The sequence below is a fragment of the Nicotiana sylvestris genome, chromosome 1 (genome assembly GCF_000393655.2).
Source record: "Nicotiana sylvestris chromosome 1, ASM39365v2, whole genome shotgun sequence".
NCBI lineage: Eukaryota > Viridiplantae > Streptophyta > Magnoliopsida > Solanales > Solanaceae > Nicotiana > Nicotiana sylvestris.
Genome location: NC_091057.1, coordinates 183,025,646 through 183,032,076, shown reverse-complemented (window position 1 = coordinate 183,032,076; position 6,431 = coordinate 183,025,646).

The window sequence follows — 6,431 nt, the reverse complement described above, 5'->3', positions numbered from 1 at the left end:
CTAGCACGGTCGCTCAACTGTTATATTCGGCTTGATTATCTGATTTTATACAAATATGAACTTATGTGCAAATTTTAACTTTTTACCGCTTTCATAATTATTATTATTAAGGAATGTGAACATCGCTTAAAACATGTCTTCGGACCGCGTCACATGAAATGCACCCACGATCCGGAACATATTTTTATTCAATGTTTTAGGATTTGGATTTGGGTCGCATGAAATGCACACCCGAGTTTAAGAAAATAGATTATTAAACACGCACCTAAAGAGACTATTGGGTTATTATTTTGGGAAGACCGTGAAATTCGCTAAACGGCCCTCCTGAATTCTAAGTAATTTAAAACAAGTATTTACTGAGGGTCCCGCAATTTGTATTTTTATTCGGCGAGGCTCATCTCATTCTTATTTTTTTTTAAAGGAATTTGCAACGTCGTGGAAATGCATCTCAGACCACGTCACAATCAATGTACCCGTGATTAGAGACACATTTCGATTTCGCTGAGACTTGGATTTGGGTCACATAAATGTGCACCCAAGCTTAAGGAGATAATATTATTAAAGGCGCGCCTAAAGCAACTAGCGCATTATTATTTTGGGTAGGGCCGTGAAATTTGCTAAACGGCCTATCCCGGAATCTAAGTATTTAATATATACATTTAGAGGGCCCCGCGGCTTGTGCATTTTTCCCTTTTTTTTCTTTTTTCTTTTTTTGCGAGGCTCGTCTCATTTTTACTATTAAAGGCAAACTTAAAACAACTACGATTTCCTACTAGTGAAGTCATCCGAGATTAAACAAAAAAACAAATTCTAATAGGTAATAATATCCATGGTAAAAATGAAAAGCAATTCAACAAAGATGATACACAAACACTGCATAGGAAATCCATATCGTTTCATTCCATTTAAGCAAATATCACAAGTTTAAAAATGCGTATGCACCTGTTTGAAGCAAGAACAACAACCAACTGGACCGACAACTATCGGAAACCTCTCCAACAACAGAACGACGGAACCTCGACGTCAAACTCAACGTACCGGACCTCGACGAACCAGAGGCGACCTCGATGGAAATAGAAAGCTTGGACCAAAACTGTTGCTGCTACTGGATTTTGCGACGCAACAGGCTATCTCGAGAAAATGCAACAGAAAGGGGTCGTTTGGATGCGAGGAAGGAGCTGGGTTGGGCGGTTGTCGACCGGAAAATGATGACGAGGGGGCTGGTGTCGTCGGGGCAGGTGTTCGACAGTAGGGTGGAGAGGCGGGGAGGATGGAGCAGCTATGGAGGGTTGTTTGGGCAGTGACGATGGTGAGGGAGTTGGGAGGAGACGGGGTGGTGTTCGGAAGGTGTCGAGGAGGCAGTGGTTGTCTGACGACAAGGAGGGGGGGGCTGCTGGTCGTGGTGTCTTGGGCAGTTATGGAGGAGTGGTCGTGAGCTGAGGTTGCGACGATGAGGAAGACGATGGCGAACAGTGGTCGACGGACGCGAAGGAGTGGGTGTCGCGGCTGGTTTTGGACGTGAGGGAGTGGTGGTTTTGGGTGTAGGGTTGTTGGTGGTTATGGCGTGGAGGTGACGGGTTGTTTGGTCATTTGGTGGTAGTGACGGAGAGGGGTCAGCTGGGTAGGGTTTGGAGGTGGTTTTGGGGTGTTAATGGTGGTTTTGGGCAGTGTCGTTTGGGTGTGTTTGTTGGTGGTTCCGGGCGGAGAGGGAGCTGTTATGGCGTTGTGGGTGGTGGTTTTGGAGTACAGTGACAACGGGGGGGGGGGGGGGAACTGGTGGTCGACGGACGTGGGGTGGCGTCGCGACTGGTTTTGGGTTGCTGGGTCGACGGAGTTGGGATGAGACGGGGTAGGTTTTTTTTTGTTTTTTTTTCTTTTGTTTTCAGTAGGGTTTCGTTCCTTTTCTTGAGGAAGAAGACGGAGGAACAGTGCCCACCAAAATTTTTCAAAAAATCCTCCCTCTTTCAAAGTTTGTCCGTGTATTTGTATAGTCTTTGCCCAGAAAAATGAGCCCCACGCGTGGTGGGGTTCGAGGCTTGTGTTCCCCACGCGTGGTGGGGTTCCCCGTGTATGGGATTCCGTTTATTATGGGCTAGGTCCGAAAATTAGGCCTAAAACCGGGTAGTTTGAACCCGAATTTTATTCTTTTGCCCGGACCCGAGAAATAGGAACACGTTGCTTAACTAGTCCTATGTAAGCAAAATAACTACCAAAAATAAGACTAGTATTTAAACAAAACTATATCTTTTTAAATATTTTTTCAAGATTTAAAATAGCTACAAAATATTAATAAAACTATTTTTTTGTAATTTTCGTTTTTTAAATGTTAAGATAAAATATGAAGTAATTTTTTTTGTATTTTTCAAAGTTAAAATGACTATAAAATATTAATAAAACTATTTTTTGTAATTTTCGTTTTTTAATAAAGACAAAATATAAAGTAATATTTTTTTGTATTTTTCCAAAATTAAAACGACTACAAAACATTAATAGAATTATATTTTTTTTGTAATTTTCGAATTTATATAAAGTACCAAAATAAAGTACAATTTTTTGTATTTTTCAAGTTTATGAGAAATACATAAACTAAAATTTATATATATATTTTTGTGATTTTTCTTTTTGCAACGAAATAAAGTAAAATAGTTAAAATGACTATATTAGACCCAATTACATATTTATGCTAAAAATGTGAAAATCCTCGGGGAGGGTCAAAAATCACGTGCTTACAGTGATAACCTTTTCTTGACTCAAAATGAGTCATAACCTTTTAAATTAAATCACCCTAATAAATGTGCAGGATGAGCACAGATGAAAACGAACCCTTCGCAGCTCTTGAAGAGATCCCCTTACAGCTCCACATGTGGTGGAATGACCTAGGAAAAGGTAGCCGAGGAACTGTGATAAAAGTTTTGGGTGGTCTTGTCGGACTTTTTAACATCAAGCCAAGATTGGACGTGATTGAAGCCTTGATACCTTTTTGGGATCCGACTCGCAATGTGTTTCGCTTTTCTGATTTTGCGCTCACACCCACGCTAGAGGAAATTGCGGGTTATGCCGGCCTTAGCGGAAACCTTAGAAATCGGTACCCGGTGTCACCGAGACCAGTATCTCCTCACAAGTTTCTGGATATGTTGAGTATTAGCCGGGATATTCAGGATGTGAATTTATCTGGAGGGTTTTGCACTTTCCAGTTCCTGTACCAACGCTATGGCAATCCCCAAGGTTTCGAAGCACCGAATACTGGTCTGACCCATGCCGGAAATAAAGATGAATGAGAGGCAAAGCGGGGTTTGGTTTTTATAGTACCATTCTTGGGTGTTATAATATGTCCGCGAAAAGACGACAACATAGAATTAGGCCTCGTGGGAATGGTTGATGTCGCAATCAAGAAAGCTAATGGCACATTAGTTCCCCCGATCTTATCTGAGATTTACCGAGCTTTGACCATCTGTCGAGAAGGGGGAAAATTCTTCCAAGGCTGCAACTTACTACTACAATTGTAGATACTGGAACATCTCTGCCACCGTGTCGGGTATATGAACTACGGCATGACCGGTTTGGATTGCATCGAAGAATTTGAAAGCCGAGTGGAGGGGGTTGAATTTCCAGAGGGTACCGAAGCTTGGTTTTCCCACTTGAGTTCTTTAACTTCGGATAAAATTGAGTGGACGTTCGGATGGCTCTCTACCACCGAAGTCATATACATGTCAGCTAAAGTGTGTTACTTTCTCCTAATGGGCATCCGGAGCATCCAGCCATATACTTCTCACAGGGTTTTGTGCCAACTAGGAAGATTTCAAACCGTCCTTCATCACGAATATTTGAGTGTACATGTCGACGAATTGGGCCCAAAGGCTGTATTTCCAGAAGGAAGAGTTCGCCAAGTTTGGAATGAGTGCAGATTTCTCGAACCCAAGACTATTGTGCGGGATCTAGCTAGAGGTGAGGTGGACCCCAATTATATGGTTTGGTTTGGCAAAAGATTTCAAATTCCTCGAGAGCCCGAGAGACCTGCTAAGAGACCTCATGTCCAACAATTCACTAACGACTCGCATGAGCAGTGGGGCTGGTTGGCAAAAGAAAAAAGCTATAGGGCTAAGATAAGTAAATTAGAGGGACAAATCAGGGACCTCAAATTTGGCCACAGTATCCACGCTGCCGCAGATGAACGGGAAAAGAAAAAGCTAACTCAGGAAAACGAAGCTCTCAAAGCTCAAATCCATAAAATGAGAATAGCTGCTAGAAACCCGGAAAGAAACCGGGCAGATGAAAGGCTTATAAGCGGTCTGAGAAAGAAAGTACTTGAGTGTCAAGATGACCTAGAAAAATTTGAGGCTAGTCTAGCAAAAGTCCGAGCACAATTGGCAGAGAATGCAGAAGGGCGGGCAGAGTTTGTGCGACAAATGAAAAGAAAATATGAGGGGACAATCGCCAATTTAAAGAGAAAGCTAATCACCCTTGAAAATGAGGCGGACAAACAGGCCAGGAATTTAAAAGTCGATAGGAACATTGTTATGCTTTGATGGCCCAAATAGACGAAGATATGCAACAATTGCGAAATCAAAATCAACATGAAACTCAAGTGTTGGAAGCCCGGAATTAGCAAATCGGACGTTTACTTCAGGAAAAGGGTATTGTCCGAGAGAGGGTTAGAGTCATTGCTGACTACATCGTCATGAAATGCCATACATGTGAGGATGTGACTCAGACCACTTTCTTCGCTGCTTTAATGACATTTGTCCTCCAGATAATGAGTGATTTGGAGCGGCTTCAAGGGGATCTCGCACGTAGGCCCGTGAGACCGAATGATGTCCCACGGGCCCCAGGAGTCGAAGCATTGATGTATTCATGATTTTTCACTTATTGAGTCTGTATTTTGGAAATTATTTTTTAGTCTGTTGGTAGTTTTAAAATTCCAAGAAAATGAGTAGTTTGAAGTCTTTTGTAATAGAAAGTTTAGGAGTTTTATTAATGAAAATTTGAAAATTCCGAAAAAATTATTTCTTTATTTTTCGCACTTGTTTTTCTTGAACTACGTAATGATCCGATTCACGCGGCATCGTGATACGTAGGCAATTCTCATCGGATTCGGTCACGATTTTTGTAAATAACTCAAATAAGAGAGGGATGTGAAAAAGAGAGCCAAAGAAAAACGAAAAAAAGGGCAAGGAAAGAGAGGAAAGAAAAGAGTGGAAAATGGGAATAAGAGGAGAAGTACAAAAGCCAAAAGTGGAAAGAAAAAGAAAATTGGGAAAATAAGCAGAGCCGGGATGAAAGATGCAGCCGTTGCGAAACATGTAGAAATACATTTAACTGTATAGGTACATCACACCCCAACGTGCGATTTCCTATGTGTTAATTGCTTTAAACTAACTGGTTTGTTGTCTACTATTGTAAAGGTTCTATAGTAAGGTGGTTGGTTTTGTGGTAGTCTGGCTTCACATTCATACTTCACAAGGTCAAAAGGAAGTGTTGAAATGTCTTCGGAAATTCCTCTGCCAACAGTTCCTATTCCAGAGGATAGTCCGATCTCGGTCATCCCAACTTCTGAGTCAGAAACGGCTGAGGAAAATAGAATTCTGCGTCTCCGCATGATGGAAATGTGGGACGCCTGGGCCAATGGAAAAGAACCGCCAAGTGCGATCCCTGGATTCCCTGAGCTTTTTCCTAGGGCAAGTGGGACCTCCAACATCCCCATAAGTTATCCAAATACCCCACTGGGATATCCTACCATTTCAGCCCACTTTGCTGGAACACCTTCTGAGTCTCGCCCCCAGGTGTTAGCTTCAAGTGCGGCTTCAAACATATTCACCGCGCCACCTTGTTCAGCTACGACACAACCTGCTTTACCCAGGCCTAACTTTGATTCATCTTCCTTCACATTTCAAGCACAATCTTTCCCAGTGGAACCTCCTCAGTTTCCTACTTATACTTACCCTCAACCACCCCAATTTGAGTTCACTGCGGGGCAAGAAAAGACCACCAAAACTCCTGAGCAAGAAGAGATTGTGAGGAAGATGAGGAGTATGGAACAGAGTCTCAAAAGCATACAAGGCTTGAGTGGACAGAAAAGTGTATCCTATGCCGACTTATGCATGTTCCCTCATGTGCACATACCATTGGGATTCAAAACCCCAAAATTTGAGAAGTACGATGGGCATGGTGATCCTATTGCTTATCTCAAGAGATATTGCAATCAGCTGCGAGGAGCCGGTGGAAAGGAAGAACTACTCATGGCCTATTTCGGAGAAAGTTTGGTTGGCATCGCATCTGAGTGGTATATGGACCAGGATATATCCCGCGGGTACATCTGGGATGATCTTGCTAGAGATTTCGTCAGGCAGTTCCAGTACAACATTGATATTGCTCCAGATAGGAACTCATTGACAAACTTGAAAAAGAAATCCTCAGAAAGCTTCCGAGAGTAC